The sequence below is a fragment of the Solea solea genome, chromosome 2 (genome assembly GCF_958295425.1).
Source record: "Solea solea chromosome 2, fSolSol10.1, whole genome shotgun sequence".
NCBI lineage: Eukaryota > Metazoa > Chordata > Actinopteri > Pleuronectiformes > Soleidae > Solea > Solea solea.
In genome coordinates, this window is record NC_081135.1 from 5,407,099 (window position 1) to 5,430,648 (window position 23,550).

The following is a 23,550-nucleotide window of genomic DNA, read 5'->3' on the forward strand; positions in this document are numbered from 1 at the left end:
TTTCCTGCTCCAGTCCACTGTAAGCCTTACTGTCCCATGTTGTTTAACTAAATTACCTGAACTCATCATAGTCAGTATTCTACATCTCTTGTGCAGAATGTGCTGCTGTGTTTATTTTCAGAATGCGCCGGTGTCCAAACATAAACTAACAAATTAAAGGCTAATTAAGTGTTTCAGTTTAATTTAAAAGCTGAGCAGACAGCTGAGTATTCAAACATATCTGCATCTGCATGTCAACATTCTACTGGTTTTACTGCTATGGCTAACTGGTGTATGTAGCATTGTGGAAGATAAGGGTTTGTACTTGTAGCTGGTAAATAGATGTTTTTATGCCACAGATCACAGATTTAATTAACACAGTCTTCTACAATTACTGTTCCTTGTATTTATTTGCCATAACACACGCTTCTTAGCCTCAGTGGTTAAGTAGTTGCTGTCATATATGATCATTGTGGAGACTGAGTATATTAATTGGTTACTTTACTAGATGTATAAATGAAAATCCCTTCAAATAAGTCTATAATAGTACATTAGAGGGAATAAAGCCATTTGAATGATTCAGGTTTGATGAGCAGAGTCAATACTGGATTTTTTCTTTAATAAAAGGGAATAAAACGCCAACCCTATCCATGCTACAGTCCCTGTGCATCCTTGAAAAGGTTTAGTGAGGTTGGTTTCTGCGTCAGGAACAGCCTATGACTAGCAATCAGCTCTAATAAGATCCATCTTCTCTTAAAAGACTCGCTGAAAAGCCCTAAATCCATCCTGAACACATTCAAAGAGAAGATGGGCGAAGGAGCTGTGTGCTATGATGTTTTCACGCACCCCCCCCCCCCCCTTCCTCCTTCTGCCTCATTCTATCTTTTTTCTCTTCATTATCATTCGCAGGTTATCCCAGCAGCCAAGTGAATCTGGAGCACAAATGAATTAAGGAAGGAGAGAAGGAGAATTAAGGAGCTTGTGCAAAATGAATCCTTTCCACACCTCAGCATGGATGAAAGGTAGACCTCCACACACACACCTAAACACGTGCCCACACGTGTCCACAGCACACACACACACACACAATATACTGATGTGTATATGTAGCAGATACACGTCTGTACAATTGTGGGTGTCAGTGAGTGTTTGTCCTCACCTTGCTCCTGGGCCTCATGCCAAGCACAACTTCCTGCAGTCAGCAGCCAAAGCAACACAATGGCACTTAGCATAGCCCACTACCCTCCCAGCATATCATATCAGCTGGGGAAAATAAGTTAGTCAAAAACAGGACAAAGGAGAGTACATTGTATATTGTATAGAATCATGTACAGTGTCAGTAAATAGGTTTGAGTGCAGGAGGAACATAAGTGGTATTCATTTTGTGGAACACAGGAGTTTGACATTGGAAATGTTAAAAATGGGATTTTTATCACTACAGTGACTTTCTGGTGAACACTGGAGATAATTCTAACTCTAACCCTGATATTTTTACTTTGGAAGTGGTGGAGAATATAAACCATTAACCGTCCTCTTAAACCAAAATATGATGTCAATGTTTTGGTCCAGTTTAGATTGAAATAGAGGATATAGTAAGGTATGTTTTAGGGAGTGGTTATAGTGTGACTGCCTTTCACTTTTCCCCCTTCTTACCCTCTCATCCAAGATCCAAAAATAGCCTCTTCTGGTTACCAAAAACATTATGACACAGGTTAAATTGTAAAACTGAAGGCTTTAAAATGGCAGTTCACAAAAGTGTCCATTCATAATCGCCTATTGTAGTTTGTCACTAAATGTAGCACCATCAAATTTTATTTAAAATAATGCATTAATGAGCACGAATGAAATCAGCAAATGGATTTTGTAGTTGCAATTTATGGTTTTTGATGGATTTGCATATTTGCTTTTTAAATTTTAATGTCCAGTCGAGAGTGTGTATCTCAACATGCAAACATGTGTATTGCGCCATCAGTTTAAAACATATGTTGATGTTGTCCTGCACTTTGATGGCAGAGAAATACAGACTTGTCCCTATATCAGAACGCACTGGCATGTCCCACACAACACCTCCCTTTTGCTATTTAATAGTTTCAACACCAAAATACATGTGACTCCCAGTTGCCAAGGGACGCGGTCACCTCCCTCACATCCTTCCCCTCGCTGCTCACTGGGAATCAAAGGCAGGCAGAACAGAGACGGGGACGGGGGAGAAAAAAGGCCTCAGCTGTGGCTTTTAAAGCTCCATTATTTGGAATTTAAAGTGCTGAGAAGTAGCTTTGCTCTCACACTCGTGTCTCTGTCTTGAGATGCCGTTTCTTTTATTCGAACACATAGTTTCCTGCTCAAGCCTCCTTTGTTTTGATCCAATATAATCTATTCTGATCCGGTGTTATTTCTCCAGTCGGTATCATCTCATCTCTTAATCATACAATAGTCTCTGGAAGGTCTGGAAAAGCTGTTTGATTGATTGCACAGGAACGTGCATTGATCCAGCTAAATTTGCATGGGAATCTGTTCGGTTTGAGCCAAGAGATCATAATCGATCAGATGGGATAAAGCCTGTATCTGGCCTGCCTGCCTTTCAAAGGTTGAGGTGAAAATTAATTTGCTTGTTCGTTAGTTACATTTCAATCCTGTAATTAAGTCTTGCAAATGATTAAAATGTAAAACAATAGAGCAATGAATGTGACTTTGATTGCTTGGGGTCTTTTTATTCGATAGCAGGATCTGTTGGCCTGATGACCGTGCTCATAGAATCCTAATGAAGGGCAGGGAGTTGTTCATGGCTCACACAAACCCCCCCCCCCCCCCCGTCTTTTACTTTTCCTCAAAGGCAACATGCTTTTCGAGGTATTGATAATCAATTTAAATGAAAGGGAGAAGAGTTTTAATCCCACAAACGCAGGAAATCCACGTTTACACCATTAAAATGTATCATTTAAATAGCCTTTAATCATCACAGTATCTTCTTTTTTTTGGTATCATTTTTTTTTTAGATGTCAACTAGACTGTACGTCATCTAGGAGGGTGATTATGTCCTATGTGATGCTGTAGTCTGCTAAAAGGTAGAATGGTTACCATGGCATTCTGAAGCTGACCACCTGTGAAATACCTGTGAGCCCAAATGATCAAAGCAGCTCTGACAGATGGTTTGTGTGTATTTTATACAGCAACTTTGGGTTGGAGTCATTCACAATTGCCCAGAGCCACTTTTGAAGAGTTATACACAGTGATTGGAGCCTTCCTTGAGCCAGTTAATCCACCTTTACCAATCACATAAATCCTTAAACACATTTTTCATTTCATGTACAATATATTATTTAAATTTATACTTCAATAAGTTTCTGATCACCTGAATTTTTTACCGACAATTGCGTTTTCGTTACCTGAAAATGAACCCTTTGGAACCCTAGGACCCTCAGTTTTTCTCCTTTAACAAACCTCACTGGTAGCAGAGTATTGTAAATGTACCTAACTTGGAAATGTGTGGTATAAATGTGACAAAATTGCACATACGTGAGGACGCGCTCCTCCTATGTGGATGTGTATGTCCACGGCATGCGCACGTGTGGATGATTATGTGTGTTTGCACACAAGCTGGAAGCCTTCTGGACAGGGCCGAGGGTGAAGGGGAGTGCTAACACACTCTCCTTGTCAACGGCAAGGGTAATTACTCCTGGCTGAAATTACTCAACATTTGTTTATAAGCTCCCTTGAGCACACTGTAAATAGATTGTCTGCTCAAGTCCAGTGCCATTGAAGCCCTGCTGTTCCCTACACACACACACACACACACACACAGCCTGTTTTTTTTTTCACTTTACCTCATCACAAGCACTGAGTGACTATTTTTTAATGCACTATCCTTTGCTTTAATGAATCAGTTGTGTTAAAACCTTGGCATAGCTGAATGTTGCAGCACTGCTGTTGTGTCAAGTGACTTCCTTTGTCTTCTCCCTGGAGCGTTTCAGTGCGCTTGATATTTTCCCTCCTCATATAACTTTGTATGTGGTTGAGTTGAATTAATCCAGTATTGATCTCTGTATTGCCACCCTTTTCATGGCTATGGCTCTCCATCTCTCTCTATCTCTCCCATCTCTCCATCCTTTCTCCTTTTTGTACCAACAATAGCCTGAGATCTTTTTAGCATGCATATGAAGAGAGGAGAGGAAAAAAAACCCGAAAGCACTTCAAGTCAAGGTCCATCCGTGTAGTTACTGTATGAGATGGTTCCTGTCAAAGATGACAGTTTGAAACACTTGACCCACAAAAATGAATTCTTGGCCAGGGCCAAGTGACAGCCCAAAGTAATTCATTCTTTTGAAATGTTGAGGGAGATGGAGAGAAAAGTGAGGAGAAGAGAAATGACATGGAGAGCGACAGAGCAAGACAGAGAGATGGAAAGGAAGGGGAGGGAACATGACGAGGGAAACAAAGAGAGAAAGAGTATTAAAAACGACAAGAGCAAAAAAAAAAAAAAATAAAGTGATCGGGGGAGTGAATGAGAAAAATAAATTCAGAGAAATCAAAGCATCCTTTTTGTCTTGTACCAATGTGGAAATTAGGTTGATTCATGTGCATATTCAATGACTTTTACTAGGTTTTCAATTGAAATGTGCCTTTTGGCAACATTAATATCAACCAGAGACAAAGTTTTCAACCAACTTAGTTTTAATGTGGTACAGCAACAGCTTATACAATGACCAGAGATGAGGGCATCTCATTTCTAAGACTTTAGTTTTGGGATTCCAGGTCTCTGTCCTGAGCTCCTCATCAGATGAGCATGAACAGACGCACTTGTTTCATATGTGACAGGTGACCCGAGGCAATCACTCCATCTCTGAAGTTCTCTGCTGATACTGACGTGTATTTTATTGCCTGATTTTTTTTTTCTTTTTTAAAGCTTTCTTGCAGAATAGACAGTTGTTGCCAGTGCTGGACCTGTATGAAGAGTAGATGTAGTTAAACAGCCAATAGGACCACTATATTTACCATTATTTTGATAACAAGCTCTCTGAGTTTAAATCTTATCTTAAATCTTTAGGTTTGTGGACAAAATAAGATATTGGAGAACGTCATCATTTTAAGGTTTAGGAAAAATAAATAAAAATACACATTTTATAGCCCAAACGACGCAGATAAATTGTAAGCCATACATATAACGATGCATCATAGTTAAGCTCTTGCTTACTAGATACAGTATTGTGGCATTTGTCAATTCAGCCAACAAAGAATCATGAAGCCCCTTTTGTCTGCCTTTGAAATGAAGCACCCACAAATCTGTTGGCACAGAGAGCGGTGCAGCGAGAGATGGAGGGAAACTTAAAAAAAAGCCAAGAAAAACAAAGAGAGAAGGAACAAATGGCAAAAAACCAACAACGACAAAATGAACGGAAGAGGGAATGAGATAAATAATGTACTCAGGACTCAAGGACTGATATTAATCCACAAGAGCTCCAACAGTGAAAGTGTGATTGTGTTTGTGATAAGTGATTTGCTAATGATGATTTTGATTGTATTCCTCTGTACACAAACCTCCCAACATATGTTGCTGCTATCACAAGCTGCCACCCGGGCTAATTTGTCTTAATTACACTGAGTGCGTTTGCTGCCTACTACCGCCGTCCACTGAGAGAGACAGACATGTTAGATAGAGTGGAGGGTGGGGAGCGCAACATCTGTCTGTTGAGGAGTCGGAGTGTGCGCGCACAGAAATCACACACACACACACACACACTCATAATTGCAGAAAGCACATGCCACACACACTCATTTACTCTCATGTGCAGGTACAACAAAATACACACTGACACCTCTCTAATAAAACCATGGTCCAAGCACCTTAGCACTATCCTTTAGTCCTTACCTCCTATGTCCTGCTAATGGCGCCCACCACAGAGGTGACTGTGTGCAAATAGGGCCGTAGCGCCGATGCCCATCCATCACAAGGCCCGGGAGCAACATTACACCGCTCTAATGGCCCACTCTGGCCTTCCTTATGATATTAATCCACCGCCTCACAGCACTGATTTCATTTGTAAAGTGGTGGGGGAGACAAACTGTTCATTTTTTTTTTCCACAGGGTGGTAACGGATGTAGCTGCAGACCAGACACCTCCGTTTGGACAACACATAAACACACAAGCTCACTCACACACACACACACACACGTGTATATACACACATGCATGTTCACACACGTAAAACACACATGTGCATGCTCTTTTTCCTCCGCACACTTTCATCCCACCATTACAGGGAGTCATAATTGTATACAGTAACTACAACATGCTACATACTATGTTATGCATGGGTTGTAAATAATAAGGGAACGCGAAACAAATTCCTCTTGTGTTTGCAGCTGGAAATTCACACCTTCAACATTTTTTTCTATTTTCTATTTACTGACGTGACAAATCAAGTGAGAAATAGCTTCCCCCCCTCTCCCCAAAAGACTTCCATTCAAACTATGTTATTTTAGCAACCAGCAGAGTCGCCCCCTGGTGGCCAACTGCAACTTCCATCCCACCTCCTGGGCTTCACTTTTCAAACTGGAAGACTTGTCAATTCTGACATCCAGCCTACGATGTTAAACTCGGCAAGGTGACAAAAAGGATATTATTGGTGAGTTTTCTGTGCAGCCTTCAGCTGTGAGCATCAAGAAAACAATTAAATTGCTCAGTTTCGTTTTTCTTATTGACTGCAGGATGTCCTTAAATACATTTCGACTCCTCACATCTCATGTGGAAGCTTGGATATTCTGAGTCATGGAGGCAGTTGTGTGGAGCTTTTTTTCATTGCAGGCTGTAGACTTTGCGAACAAAATAGCAAATCATTTGACACAAGCTGTGCTTTTCTGTCTGTGCATTTATCACCTGAGCAACAGAGCTGACAAATCCTGGAACACTGCAGCCAGAAATAGACTCCCAGCCACGTTTTTGTGTTGTGATACTGCAAATACATCAGTGAGGTGCTGGGTTTTATTCAGTTGTCAGCTCTGTTTCTGTAAAACCTCAGATATAGTCACTTTTTATTTACAATATAGGGTTTATTCTTATAAAGATAGGAGTCAAGCATCCAAAGTGATTTCATATCTTTAAGCTTTAGCTGCACTCGCAGCAGATATTTTCAGCTTGGCAAAGCATTTGGCTCATGACTACTTTCTGCAAAAATAATGACATTCTAATGAGCTTTATGTGTTGCATTTATATAGTTTTCCCTCGGAGCGTAATTGGAGGTCTTTGTCCTGATGTCATTCAGGGAAATTATAAAATTTTCGTTTAAGACAACAAAAATCAATTCATTGCTCTGTAACACGATCCATATTAACTTACCATAATCACCCTCCCACACAATTGTACTAATTTAACTTCCACAAACTCTTGCTTAAGCCATCTCAGACGAACTCACTCGGTCTCTTTCTGTTGGTCCGTGCACGCTCAACATTCTCTGTACACGATGCTCAAACTGGCACAGGGTTGCCACAAAATCAATGAACAGAATTTCTCCTCAGAATATAATAATTCTCTCTGTTCCAAATCTCAAATGGCTCACTTGGGATTGAGGCACAACAATAATGCCTTACAGCTTCTTCTTTTTTTATGCAAGTGTGGTTTTCTTCAGTGCACCGAGGTCCATGGCAGAACCTGAGAGAGTGATGTGTCCAGGACATGTGTTGACCCTCACTGAACCTGCATGTCAGTGTACCATCTGAAAGTGAGAAATGATATGGATGAAGAGATACTGAGAGGTGTGATGTTGTGCAAAAGTAAGGCATTTCCAATCGGAACTGACTGTTTTTGTAATTAATCGTACGCTAGGACAGAATGAATGTAATTTCACGTCCAGTGTTCCCAGTTAGAGACACGGGGAAGATGTAGTGGTTGAAGGAGGGGAATTCAGTTTCTATGGTTTTGGGTGAAAAATAGGAACTATCAAATTCTTCCTTCCAAGGTCAGTGTTTGTGCATGTAAGGGTTTGGATAAAGGCGGAGGATAGAATTTCCTTCACCACATTTAGTGTTTTGTGCTGTTAGGGGAAAGTTTTGTGAGCAGAAAATCAGAGCTCGGTCGTTCAGCGCTGCAGACATCAGTGCATAGTGAAACAGTTACAAAGCTTGCAGCGATGGGAGGGAGGTCTGATGACCTGGAGAGCAGATGGCGGGCTGAGAGGAAGGTCTGCACGCTGGATGTCGGAGCCCAAGACCTTCTTTGTTGTTTTTTTTTTTTTTTTAAACTAACTAGGAATACACACACACACACACACACACTGAAACATACGCACCATTTGAATGTCACAGGAACTGTCTTCATGTTTACCTCAAATACCATTTTGCAAATGGGAACATTTTATAGTTTGATGCTGACACACACACATGCTAACTAAGCTCTCCTCAGATCTGAATTTTTTATATATATATATATATATATATGTATATATATATATATATATATATAACAAGCTATCTGTTCCTGCTTCTCCCCGTTCTGCACTAAATTATAAAGAAGGCAGCCTGTCCCATGTAAAAATTTCATTGCTTGCTGCGGATGAACAGAGCGTTGCAGACAAGCGGAGGAGTGGAAATGAGGAGAGCTGGAGAGGCGCAGTGATGTCTGGCGCTGAACGTGTGCAGCCAGAGGTCAGCCCAACTCCGGCGAAACCCAAAAACAATAACACACGTAGACAAAACACTCAAACGCACACACACACACACACACACACACACGGAGAGAGAGAGAGAGAGCTAAAGACACATAATCACATTGTGTGCATATAAACTGTTCTCCTCACCTAGTGAAGTACTGAATTTGAATAACCCCCGGTCATGAAAACAAACTTTGAAAAATTCTTGATGCCTTTATTAAGGATTGACTACGCTTTGACTTCATCCCAATCATCTTGTGTGATGTCCATGAAACTTTAAATAAGTTGTGAATACTAATGGCTCAGTTGGTATGTGATAAGTGATGAAACGTCTTTGAATGCTTCGCTGTCCTTGGCTGACTGTTGGACGCTGTTTCATGATGGAGACTCAGTGTACTTTGAAAATTAGCAGAACCTGGCAGGTATCAAAACTCTCAACAGCAGCATCTTTGAGCGTACTTCTTGTTCTCTGCAGCCCTTGAACTTACGGATGATTTGAAGATGCTAAGGAGATTGAAGTGGTATTGGTGAGCAAAGAAAATTAAAATAAAAGTAAAACACTTACAATACAAAACTCTGTCATCCGAGATGAAATAGCTGTCACGAGTGGCCTTCTAGCCTAATGGTAGGCTGGGCACGTCATGAGAGACGGAGACAAAGACAAGGTGGAGGCACAATATTTCTATAGATATATACTAATGAACAGATGAAGGAAATAAATCGAGATGAAACAACAGGGAGGCTGTGGGAGTTGGCACTTTACTGTAACATGCGAGATTAAAGACATACTGTACTACAACCACACCAAAGACAGCAGTGACAAGTAGGGGGAAGTTAAAACAAGTACATTAGGTGGGAAATAGTGAAGGAAATGAAAAGTTAGACTTCGAGAAGCCGCGAGGGCGAACCAAATATTCCTTGACTTAACGTCTAATTCTGGATCAGAATATTAGCCGGTGTGGTTTTAAATGTAAATATGCCATTATGCTGTCATTACAGTGTTCACATCTGCAAGCTCACAGGTCAGATCAGCCACTGTTAATTTTGCAGGCAAAAGCTTTTTTTTTTCCCTCCCCTGCGCTCTTGAAATGTTAATAACTTTCTATTCGTTAATGTAGCGTGACTAAAATTCCGATTAGATATAATTCATTTTAATATCTGTGACTGGCCAGCCTGATCATTCGCTGCCGCGTTCTACGGGGCCGCATTACACGATTCTAAATTGGACTCATTTACATTTGCTGGTTAAATCAAGGCCTTCTCTTGCAATTTAGCTGTCATCAAATCAATTTTGTAATTTTCTTTGGTCTTTGAGGTACGACTGTTTCCGAATTGAATAATACCAGCTATCACATTTAATTAGCCGTTATAGCATGTGTCAGGACGGGAAGAGATGCGGCAACATCTCAAATGCAACGAGACAGCGTCAGCAGCCACAACTCAGACACATTAGATTCAATATTACATTCGACAAGCGTTATTTCCCCCTTTCATTCAGGGTAAACCAGCAAACTTTTGTTTAATTATGTGTCACTTATTTGTCTTTATTGCTTTGGTGTATTGAAAAGTGAAGCCACTAGATGTCTGAGAAATATTTACTTATTAATATTTAATATTTCAGACTAGCTTCTTCTAAATGGGAAAATTATTTACAAAATTGAAGAAAAATCGCCTTTTTTTTTCTCCAACAGACCTAAAATTGAGTTTTGCAGCAAGTGGAGTCGCCCCCTAGTGACTAACTGCTACTTCCTTCTTACTTGCTGAGCTTCTCTTTTCAAAAAAATGTCCGTGTTGATATACAGTGTATGGTGCCACAAAAGAACCTAAAACTGCAGAGTGGGTGTGCAGGGAGTTTCTTTGGGACCACTGTGGGTTATGCAGGCGCCGGAGTGGAGCTCCCATGTGGCTTTGCTCAGTGGTGACTGAACCATAAGAACAGAGGGACACAGGGGTTGCCCACCACGGGGACTCAGGGATGGTCTCAACCTTCTCTGGGAGGACTGCTACCTTGGGTAAGTGGTGGCGTCTCTCCAGATCAGAGGACAGTGAGGCACTTGAGGGGACACGGAGCAGTCGGAGGACGAGTCAGGGGGGAGATGAGGGTTGGCCCAGGCAGGACTGGGGATACGAGGCCAGATCACAGTGGGAATAGCAGTGAATTGGTTGTTTTTTTTTTTCCTTTCCCTGACAGGACCGGGTATTATGAGTGTGAGCTCCAGCTGCTTTAATCATGTGCAGTCAGAGGGTGAAATTCAGGAGTTTCTTGTTGGAGCATTATGCATGTTTGAGCGGCACTATTAGAATTCAGTGTCTGATGTGGGATTTAGTTATCAAATGTCAAACTAAACAATAGTTTTGTTACTACAACTGCAAGGTTTGTAAAGGGAATGTAGTGAAACAATATAATCAACATTAAATAATTCATGTACATAATATCACTATAATAAAAGTAGAAAGCCTCCATCTCAGACTTGACTCACCATTCAAGGAGGGAACAAAACATCCTATAAAGTGTTGCATCCAGTTTTCATTATTTTCTCACAGACACCCAGACTTAATTGAAATGCAGTGTTTAATTGCTGAAGTGTCTTTTAAACATGATTTTCAAGCCAAACGTGCTAGTATCCTGTAGCCAAATGAAGAGGAGCATTGACTAATGGTTTAATGCACTTTATTTGCATCATGTGTTCTTCATTAAGGAAATTAAACAAACAAAGGACACCGCAATAAATTACAGCTCTGCTGGACCAAATCACTGTTATAATTACTAAGTAATATGAAGCAGCGGTTGTGACAACATGCCAGGTTTGTTTTCCGTTCCCCTTGTCTCTGTAACCGAAGGCAAGTTGTAATTGTGTTTTACAGCGATTTCTTCGGACTAACTTGGAAATCTTATGCTTACTTTTCTGTTGAAATGTTTACATTAGTCACACTTCAGCAAAAATAATCTCAATAACCCCAGCCTTTGGCTTTTTATTTTGAATTATGATTAGATGAGTGACATAAAATGCAAAACTCAGGCTTTTAGATTAATGACCGTGAATCAAGTCTAAAGGCCACACTCATGTGGGCCTTTAAAAGGGACCCGAGATCTTCAGTGACTTTAAATATAGTTTGACTTGCTTTTGTAACTATGTTTTTTGTTACTTCAAAGCTCAGGTCCTATTTCAAGTGCCGCTCCAGTATGACTGTCTCTGTAAGCGTTTTTGAATAGTATGCACCTTGGCTCAATGAAGCACTTGAGGGATTTGTTATCTAAATCTGCCTTTGCTGAGATTCATATCAAAGTCACAAATGTCAAAAGGAGAACGCAACATTGCAGAGGAGGTGTAATCCACTGCCCGCTGTAGTCTTACACAAGAGCGTCTGCTGCTTTGAGCAATTTTTTTTTTTTTTTTTTTGGTGAAAATGAGCAATGACTTCACTATCGCTTCAGGTGAAATAATATGGGACGTTTAAATGAACCAGAACCAGCATGTGAATGCTGTGTGTGTGGTGGTTAAAAAAAAGAAAAAAAGAAAAAGCACTACGGATGTTCAATAAAGAATACTCGAAGCCCATCCCCCCCATTTGATGACTTTTTCCAGCTCATAAAATGATGAACAAACCCCTCCTTTAATCAGGAACATAGGGAGCTGATAGAACTAAACTCTCAATCCCTTCATCTTTTTTGTGATCTCTTTCCCCCCTTTTCTCTCTGCTCCCGTCAGTGTTGCATAGTGAGTGGCTGATGTTTTAATCATGGCCGCAGGGCTCATTGTGATGTGCAGCCACCTCTGGGGTCTCTAATTGTCTCAGGCCAGGCTGGCTCTGCTGATCACCCTGCGTCTGGAATGGCTAATGACTCACAGTGAGGCAGAGAGACAGAGATGCTTCACATATAGAGCTCTGTCTGTTTGGTGTGTGTGTGTGTGTCTTGTATTTTTTATATTGTAACCTCTTATTCTGGCATAAACACTGACCTTGTCAGGACCGGTAGACCTTATGGAGACCAAAACCTGGTCCTAATGATGCAGAACCTCATTACTGAGGAGCTGAGGTAAGATTTGAATTGTGTTTAGGTTAAGGTTAGGGTTAACTGCTTATGGTCAAGGTTAAAGATAATGCTTTGTTTAGGCTGACCAAATGAATGCTGAGTCCTTTAAAGGATAGTGGCGCAAACCTGTGTGTTTGTGTGTGTGTGTGTGAGTGAGAAAGAGACAGAGAGCACAATCATTTTTGCTGTGTGCCTATGCATGTAAGCACATAATGGAACATAGAATTAACTGCACACAGAGCTTGATTACCAGCACTCTCAAATCAAGGCCAACTCATCACCGGCTCTGGCTTTCACCGCACAGTTCCCTGCTACCCTCTTCCACCAAAACACTAAGTTGAATGAACCCTAAAGTTGGTTTCATAATGTTCTGGAAATTAATTCCAAACACTATATATTATTTTATTGTTTTTTATTTATTTTTTTAATAACATTTTCCTCCATTATGAAACAAAGAATTCACTGGAGGCTTGAATTATTGTTTTATCAACAGAAAAAAAAAACATTTTGCCTTGATAAAACACATCTGTGGATTATGAGGCAGAGAATTTAAACCATGGAGTTGGTGACACATTCTGCCATAAAGTGACAAAAAACACACACACACACACATGGTGGGCATGGTGTAGTCATCATTCACCAATAGGAAATGCTGCTTTTTGAATGATACATTTTCTTCCTTCGTAAGACTCCGACCGTAAGACTCAGACCATAATCTGCTGCTAAGCTCCGTGTGGCACTCTGGGTCTGCATGGCTGCCCCACAGATGATGTGGTCTTAGGATAAAGGGCTCATTGCTCATATTGTTGATTGTACACCTGTGGATAGGGCTTCCACGTGCTGCGCTCAAAGCTCTTGACGGCCTACGCTCACAGAATGCACAATCCCACACTTTACTGATCATGTCTCCTTCATTCATCAGCTTCTGTAACGGTGATTCTTTTTCACCTGTAGCTCTTTTTGTGACTCTGAGTCATAGTTCAGAGTACTTGTGACACATACAGTTTGGAGCCAGGACTTGTATACCACGTGGTATTCAATAAGAAATTGCTTGGTATTACTTGTGTGAGTGTCCTTCAAATGAATCTATAGTGAGTGAAATGCATTTGGTGGGAAAACATTTATGTTAAGCAAGATGGTCCTAAACACTGCATTTAATACCTTTGACCTTTTCCAGTCTTCCTTTATGGGGAATTTTTACATTCTGTGACGCTTAAACCAACATTCATCGCACCGTTGAGCTGTTGTACCCTGAGCGTTAATAAGCGGCAGCAACTCAAGTGTTGCGTACACTTAATAAAGAATGTCTCCGGCTCCCCTACCCTCCATTGGCTGGCCTTATTAGCATGCAATCTGAATGCTGAGAACACCAACAATGGTGAGGTCAGTGCTGCTGGATGGGGTCAATTCTGAGGACGGTTTGGCAACATGCTCTGTATGTGTCTTTGCATATTGTAGGAAATCTATTGCGGTGGGTTGTTAAGTGGTGGTGAATGCCAATAGTAGACCTTCCATACTGCCGTCTTGAAAATACAAAGCGTGGCCCCGCCAGTAGCATTCTGCCTCATTGTACCTTTTAAAGAGGCAATCCATGAGTTTAACCCCTGGAATATTATCTCCTCTCTTCTCCTATGAGCAGAATGGCCAACACTCATCACTTAAAAAAAAAATACAATTTGGTTCTGTTAGTGTGGTCCAGCCTGCGATAATCCGAAATCCACTTTTAGAGCGCTGATAAGACAACCTATTAAATGTAATTATAAAATGGGTGGCGCAAATTGTTAGTGCTGCAGCTATCTTCAAAATGTCTTAATGTCTCGAAATAGCCCTGGTGATTTAAATCATTTTAGCATTTTCTTGCAATTAGCTCTCACATAATAATACTGAAGCTAATTTCTGCACCACGTTTGACATTATAAATGTAATTGGCTCCATTCACATCCCCACTGTGACACATCTATCAAGCCTCATGGGCGACATTTATGTGTGTCTGTGTGTGTGTGTGTGTGTGTGGTAGCAAAATACACTCTTGCGCCTGAGCCATAGTTTATGCATCGCGACCATAAACAGTCACCTTATTTTTTTTTTCCACCCAAATCCATCAACCTACATCGTCATAACAACGTGCCATTGATTGTGCGCCCTCTTTCAATTTAATGCTCCTAATAAAAATAAGAATCTACAATGCATTCTAATTACACTTCTTAGGTGACCTATGTAATGACTGTTTCTCAATGAAGGCTCATTAATTGGCCTGTCACAGTTCAGTTGGAGGCTATTGTGGCACTGTCCTTTTCATAGGCACGTCGGCATGACCAGCATCACTGAATGCTCATATATAAGAGCTCCAATAACAGTTAAAATGCTATTAAAGTGGATGAGCCACAGCTATGTTGCTGCTCTCTCTAATTTGAGACACTGACTGGAGGGCTGTGTGGAATGCTCTCTGGGGAAAACTGTTCTCCCCTGACTCCAGCATATGTTGTGACTCCGCGCACACACAAACACACACCAGTGCACATCTACCATACATACATGTACACACACACACACACACAGGGGCGCGAGCAGACATTTTAATTGCTACTGGGGTGTAAACTGTAGCTGATAATGTTATGGTCATAACACTCTCTCTCTTAAACAAATATCGCCATGCATGCGCTCGTATACACGCACACAAATGCACGCATGTAAACACAGAGAGAGTTGTGGCCACTGCAAAGTGTGAAATTGCATTTTCTTCTTTCAAACTCTAAACAGTCAACAGCAGATAAATATATAATATGAATACAGGACAAGCTGAAAGAGATGAATAGACCAAGAGTGTATTTATATACTTTTGTTATGCCTTTCATAGACTTTAATAGCCATTGATGGTTCAGGGACAGCACAAATTATTGGCTTCTCATGAGTGAATAAGTGATTTTGCTCCACTAGAATATATCTTTTAGAGACTTTATATCTGAAGAAATGAATGGCCAAATAATGCAGGGAAATTTGAATACAAGGTAGAGTTCTCTGAAAAGCAGTGGCTCTTAAAGGATTATTTGGTAATTTCAGACCACTTTGTTGATTGAAGCTAGCCTTGCGTGGGATAACAAAGCAATGCTCTGGCATATGAAAATGATTCTCTTTAAGGGCAATCTGTGACCAAGTTTTCAAATGAAATGAATACAAGAATGGAAGGTTGTTTCTCCTGGCGCGGTTCCAGTTTTCAAGTAGCAATCCTTGCTTACCAATGCTCGAGTCTTTTATTCGTAAATTCAATGGCGCTAAAATAAGTGGACGCTGACCAATCACCAAAGTACACAAATGTGAGGAAAACAAATTATGAAAATAATAATAATACTAATGAAGGTGACTGAACAAATGAGGAAACAGTCAGTGATACTGAACATTAAAATCAGACCCTTCATCTCAACTTTCTTTCGAGAAAAACACACTAATTACTTTTAATGTGTATATGCTTCATCAGTATCATCGTTTAATAACACAGATTTAATGGACTGGTATTTAGAAAAAAAAAGCTATTCCATACATACATAATACCATTACTGACCAAATTAACCTTGAGTAGATCTTAATTACATTTAGTTCCATTTGATTGGTCAAGCAGTTCACGTAGCTTGGGTGATTGTTTGCTTTCCACTTCCGACTTCCGACATCATATCGACTCATCATTTTAAAAATAAACACGCACAGATGTATATTTTGCTAGTTGTCAACACTAGACCCAACCACCATTAAAACACAACAAGGCCACTTTGCATTACCTGTACCTTTAATACCATGACAAATACTGCAGTTTATTTTATCTCAGTTTTGGAAATACTCACAACTGGACTGAATATATGTTACTCCATCTTTGAAAAGTCCCCATTAAATGCCTTATAATGTCTTTCTGTTTAGGGAGGAACTACATACTTACATATAATGTGCAAATATTGCATAACGTGTGGTTTTGATTGGCCAACAACAGACTCAGAATAGGGTTTGGTGACAATGTCCCTATCAATGTGAATGACTACATGAAAGACAAAGTAAAGCTTGCATATCACCTTGCTGTTAGTTTTTATAATCTGTTCAATTTGAATACTAAATAGGTTATAATGCATGATTTAATCAGATACTTTTCATTTTCCATATTTAAAACTGTTGTGTGCAATATTGTCAAATACAATTTAATATTCATCACATTCAAACCGTCGTTGAATGGGTTCACACAATGCTGATTAAGTCTTATCAGCGTCACACGACTCTCTCTGTTTATCAGTATAGCAGTGTTTAGATCTTGTCTTGCCCAGGGACATTCCTGCTCTGCACACAGGATTTGTTTTATGTCAAGTGGGGCTGAATTAATCCATTATTCATCGCTTACTAAATTATTCGACAACTATTTTGATCATCGATTAATCGGCTTGAGGTTTTTGTTTTTAAAGGATTGAAACAAGTTTTCAAATTTTTCAGCTTCTTACATGTGAGTATTTACTGCTTTCCTTGCTCCATATCAGCATTTCCTGTTTTGAAAAACACTGATTAACATTTTTTGACATTGTGAAAATACTCATTAGTTGCAGCCCTTATGTCAAGATAAACATACAACATAGGCAACAGCAACGTGGCACTAGTAATGTGAGACAACTGCAAACAGGTTGGAGTTTGACTGAAAACGCAAAGAAGTTCTCACACGCTTAAAAAGTGAATTCTACTGCTCAAAAAACAGTTTGATGGGATACATTCTACTTGTCCCGCCCAACCCTGCACTTCTGCTGTATACACACACACGCTCCCTCAGTCAGGTCCGATAGAATTGCTCGCCCGTTCAAATAAAGGTCACAGCATACATTGCATCATTTCTGTGAGAGAAAACCGAACAGAGGCACATGATAGCATCAGCTACAACAACATCATCGTTAGAAGTTACGCACTGCAGCTTTAAGAGTAACACGATGAACAGGACACAGAGTAAAGGCCTCTTGATACGATACGCTAAAGACAGAGACGGACTGAGCCCTTTGTCCTTACTTTGCATTAATTTTGTCTGTCATCGTTTGCCGGGGGGGCGCTGCCCACAACCGGAGGTATTGTGTAAATGTCCATACCAATGCAAAAAACGCACATAGGTATACATGGTAGTGGCGTAGATAATGTTTAGATAGAAGAACATTTTGTATAAATGGATCTTAAAGCTTAACAAGTCTCAATAGAATAACCCAAATGAAAAGAAATAAAGGCTAACAACAGGTATTATTTTCAATCATCGTTTTCCACTGAAATATGTCTTTGTGTATGCACAGTCAGTTTGTTCAAGCATTTTCAATCACTGTAGCGACAGTGCTAGCTCAGCTTTCCCTTCCAGCACTGAGGATCATGAGGATCATGTCCCACCACCACTCTACTAACAGTGCTTTCTGTATCTACTTTATAATTTACTTATCATATTAAAGTACTTTTATATATATATATATATATATACATACACATATATGTATATGTATATGTGTGTATATATATATACGTATACATATATATGTATATGTGTGTATATATATATACGTATACATATATATGTATATATGTGTATATATATACATACATATATGTATATATACATACACATATGTATATGTATATATGTATATATATATATATTCTGTATATACATATATATATATTCTGTATATACATACATATATATATATATATATTCTGCATATACATATATATATACTGTACATAGCTGATGATGATTTATATTGTTTTTCCTTTGACCTGATTTTTTTGGCCGTTATAATTTATCCACTTAATTGCCTCACACATCATGTGAGTAGTGAGGGTGTGTCAAAATCAGTCTCAGAAATAATCACAATGTTTTGCTTTTGCTCTTCATGTACAACATATGCTTTGTTCTGGAATAAGGGGAAAAAACAAGACACATTATGTAAACCTCCATATAATGTGATTAACTCCTAAAGATTATCCTATAAAAGGATCGTGCCCCATCAGTGGCTTGATACGGACACATCAATTTCTGTCAACCACTGTCCCCTCTTTTGATTAAAACTCACTTCAGGACAAGCTCTCAACTGCCACTCACCCAGTCATCTGTCAGTGTGATTCAGTGCTATACAATATTATTCAAAAGCATACTTGAATCCTAATGAGAATCCCATTGACAAGTTATTGCCAGACCCGCTGATGAACATCGATTGAAAAAAAGGGGTCCAGTTTGGAGTGGAGCCCCCTCGGTCTAACCGGAGCTGGAACAGCAGCAGGGGCAGACGCAGTTTGTCTGAGGGCAAAAATGAAGAGTGCACCAAAAATCCTCATCATGTGAGAACCATGGCTCGATGGGATAAATGGTCCATCCACCTCTAAACATTTAAAGATTCAATACCTTTGATCTTCCCTTTTATTGCTTCCATTCAGGCTCGTTTTAGCATATTTTATTACAACTTTGACGATGTCAAACTCCCCTCAGGTTCAAAGCATATTTGTGTTGTACATCTGTCTAGTTTTCCTTTGCATGTGCTTACAGCTTGTTTATCTGACCAACAGAACAGGGTGTGTCCTCATACTTATGGCCCCTCCAAGTCCAAGGCTGGCATGTAATAACGACGACAGCACTTTCAATAACCTTGACAGACAGATTAAAAAGAGGATTCAATAGCTACTCTTCCCCATGAGCACTCCATCACCGAGGCCACTATCCTTCAACGCCGCTCCCCTCTCCCTTTATCGTCAGCTCCTGTCAGTCACTCAGCGACTTGACAAAATGGCCTCTGTTACTCCTGAGGAGCGCTGCTGTGTTCTCGCTTATCCCTCACTTGTGGGTTCGAGAGGTGCAGAAACAGCAGGAAGAGCCTTATCGTCCGACTGTAGAGTTGACGGTGGTGCGTTGCTCGCGTAATTTCACCTCAGCGACCACACACACGGTTGGGTTTGATGATGTTTCAATGAAGAGACTGGGTTCCCCAATAACAGTGCATGTCACTGTTGTGCAACCACTCATAGTAGTCCTTCCTTTCCTCACATAGGCGGTGTTTTCTCTCCCCATTACTACCCCGTCTTTCTGTGGTTTCTAAATATCCCTGGCTTAAAGAGCCGCTCCCTTTCAACCACAGAGCTCCTGAGCTCGCAGGCTTTAAACTCCCCCTCTCTGAGTTTTCACTGCAGCTTTACTCACAGACTTTGAAAGTTCACAGCCTGGCTTGGAGGCACAGAGAGGCGAATCAAACTACTCAAGGTGGGCTCGGCTCACAGGTGAAACCTCCTGAAACTTGGAAAAAAAAAATCCTAATGTGAATTCAGGAGACATGTTGCCTGAAGAAGGGGCAAAGAGTTGATGGAGCCTTTCTCAACGCAAGGCATCGTCTTTGAGGTTCACTGATTTCATTTATTATTTTCATCCATTATTATATGTGTTACATAATATACAGGGTTGAATACAGGGGTGACCATACAATATTTTGTGATATATACTATAAACAGGGCAATAGGTTGTACCCAAAAATATTAAATAAGTCTATTTAAGGAAAAAAATAGAATAAATATACAGTTTTCTTTGTGAGAGGAGTGGATGGAGGGAGAGAGAGTCAAATCGCCGATAGCCTTTAACAACACAACACACAACAACAATAATAATAATAACATTTCTATATTGATACGGAGTATCAAATAATTGATACAATATGATGTCATGAACTTTTATTTATTATCTTACAACCCCTGGTGAATATATACATATTTATACTGCGTTAAAAATTAAAACAGTATATATTACGATATTAACAGTCAACATTGTTTGCACCCCAAGTGTAATTTTTATGTCCAGTTTTTGCATTACTTAAAAGAGACCTAAAACTCGGGAAGCAATTATTTGTCAGCATAATACGAATGTGATGTGGACAAAAAGTTGTCCAGAGGTTATTTCTAACCTATAGTCCACAGTCTATATCAATAATAGTGTAAGTGTTATATCGGCTCATTAATGGTTCCAACTGCCACCTAATTGCTGTGCCCTCTGACCCACTGTTACCTCCTAGGAGCTGGTTTCTGCCTCAAGGGCATTGGTGGTGCCTGTGCTCGCATGCACACACACACATGCACACGCACGCAAGCACACACACACAGACACACACAGAGACACAGCTTCCCTTGTGATCCCTGAATGTCAGGTTAAGGGCATCCAGAGGCCGCCCGTCCTCTTAGCCTAGCATACCAGGAGTTGATAAAGAGCATGAAAACACACAGCGGGCAGTTTAGCCACTATAATCTTGGGGATTACAGGTCAAAACAATTCCAGGCACAAGAAAAAGTGTAGACACCTTCCACAGTAGAGAATGAATATGATGTGTGCTGCTACATACTTCATCCCCATCAGTGATTGCTCCTCACCAAAGCTGCTTTAATGATGAAGTCATATGTGAAAATCCTCAATCCCCCTGCTTCTTAAAAGCTGCACCAATCAAAATATGTATCCCAACAGTGGAGGAAAGGCAAAATGTGGATGTTGGTTCATCATATAGTAATAATCTCCCTGTCTCTAACAGTTTAAGATTATTTTCTAAGGCCATTTCTAATATAAAGATTGTTTTAACTGTGTAGCTTTCTATATCATCGCCCCCTGGTGGACTGGAGTGAAAGTTTGTTGCTGTATGGGTTGTTTTTGCATCATAATGCTAATTTCCACTAATCTTGCTTGGTCTTTGGCTGCAGTGAAATGGCAAGTAAAGCAGAGCCTTGTAGTTCCTTTAAAGTCGTGACTGGCAATTTATGTTTCCGGTACTTTAAAAGCAGCAATATTTTATATTACACATCATTCATCCCATAGCACTGGTGGCACAGCTGCCAAGGAGCAATATGGGGTTAAGTGTCTTGTCAAAGGACCCGTTGGCATGCAGATTAAAGCAGCCTTCTGGTTAGAAAACATCAGAATAAAGAAGACAACCCAATTTAACTACTGGCTGATTTACTAAGTAGCTGTTCACACATGTCCCTTTGGTGGAAAGGTTGCCATTACAGCATCTGTAAGTAAGTCAAAAAGTACATTTATATTGCCTTTCACAGAAACAAAATCACAACATGCTTTATATTATAATATGCAAATGAAAATCTAATTTGCATTAAAAAAAGTACAAATAATAGAGTAAAAATAAACAAAAGGAAACACTCAAAAACAATCTGAACAGAGAGCCTCCATCACAGACACATTGGTATTTAATCACCTGGAGACTCAACAATCAACACATTTTTTTTGAGCAGTCCTGCCTATTACAGCTTTAATTATCTCTAGAACAAAGTTCATATTCTTAAAGGAGATGAATAGTTGGAAAAACACATTAACTCAGTCAATACAGCTCAGCACTTTTATAAACTCCTGTAATTATCAATCATCATTTTATTTATTAATGTAATCTGTAAAGCAGCACAAATTTTAGCACTCGCTGGAAATACAGATGTCTGTGTCTATTTTCAACTCCATTAGATAGCCACTGACTTATTCTTTTCTGCTGTTTATTAGAGCACTCATGGGATTCAATGCATTAAACACCCCTTCAAAACTTAATCTATCGCTTAATTAAAGTTGTCGAATATGAAAACGGAACCAGCCTGCTAAGAATTAACTGCAGCCCTCCATTGTCCCTCCATCTAAGCTGCAGACACTTGTGAACTGGCTAATGAAGATGTGTTAAGATACAGATTCGGGTCCATTTGCATGCAATTACAGCACATTGCTTAAACGTCAGAGCTGTCAGCATCCATGCGTCCACATATCCTGCATCTGCAGTCCTCCGGAGAATTACGCACCGAAGCCCCCTCCTCCTCCTCCCCCTCCTCCCCTCCATCCATCCCTCCTCCTGCTTCACCAAAGTCATCGCTCTGCTTGTGCAGTTTTGTCGCAAATGGCTGTAGTCCATTCAAACGTGTGAAATTGTAATCATAGCTGTCTCTGGATGGGTGTAATTAATGTGCTCTATCACAGAGATTTTGATGGCCAGTGTGGAGTATGTGGGGAGCCAAGCCAGCGAAGGACATCGGCTAAATGATGTGCTATTATATGGAGTGTTTGGTCATTTGTAATAGCATGCAGTGCGGAATACATGATGAGCAAAGAGGATTGTCCTCCTGGTGCTATCATCATTGCATCCATTAATTGCACTGTTGATGGTAGTTGGTAACACAGGTTGGATGTGATGAGTGTTTATGTGGCAGAAATAGCTGACATTACGGCAAAGTTAGGTTTGCCTACAGAAATTGAGACGAACATTTGTCAATTTCCAACATTTGGCATTTCCAACAAATTCAAACAATTTTGCAGTTATTCTTCAAAACCTTGGTGTTGTAAAACTCAATCTGCACACTGCAGAGTCATCCACTGAATAGACATACGAGTATGTGTTTAACTGATGGTATGAGTAAACAAGAGGCCAACTCAGATAAGAGCCAGCAGCGAGGAAGAGTGATAGGATAACATGCATGCAGCAGTGTATCCCATCAGTCTGCGTGTCGGACCCGTCTTTGCGCAGACAAATTAGGATTGGGGGTGTGGTTTGCTTCCTTCGGACAGAATAAATATATCTTCTCTTTGTGATAGATTCATGGGGCGAAACATGATGAACAAGCTTTAGTGTCATGAGAGCCAAGTAGAGACAGAGAAAGAACAATGGAGGATTCAGTGCTTGGTTTTCTGTGAGGAGAATCCTTAAAATGCCATAATTGTCGCTCATTTTTTGGTGGAGTATTGTTATCAGGGGCATCCTGGATGGTTTAGGATTAAAGGAATAGTTAAATTTTTTTTGGTGTAGGTGCTGGACAAGAGGGAGGGAATTGGGCTTGTAACTGGAGGGCCGCCAGATCAAATCCCAGGACAGGTCAAGGGCTGAGCACCAC

The 23,550-nt window shown here is 40.2% G+C and overlaps 1 protein-coding gene across 1 annotated transcript in view; it reads left to right on the top strand.

Annotated features, from left to right (window-relative positions):
- Positions 1 to 923: 923 nt before the first annotated feature.
- Positions 924 to 23,550, top strand: part of kcnh7 (potassium channel, voltage gated eag related subfamily H, member 7) — a 96,839-nt gene continuing 74,212 nt past the window's right edge. Inside the window, exon 1 of the mRNA XM_058613070.1 lies at positions 924 to 1,001. The gene's annotated coding sequence lies outside the window, so the exon portion shown is untranslated. The remainder of the gene's footprint in view (positions 1,002 to 23,550) is intronic.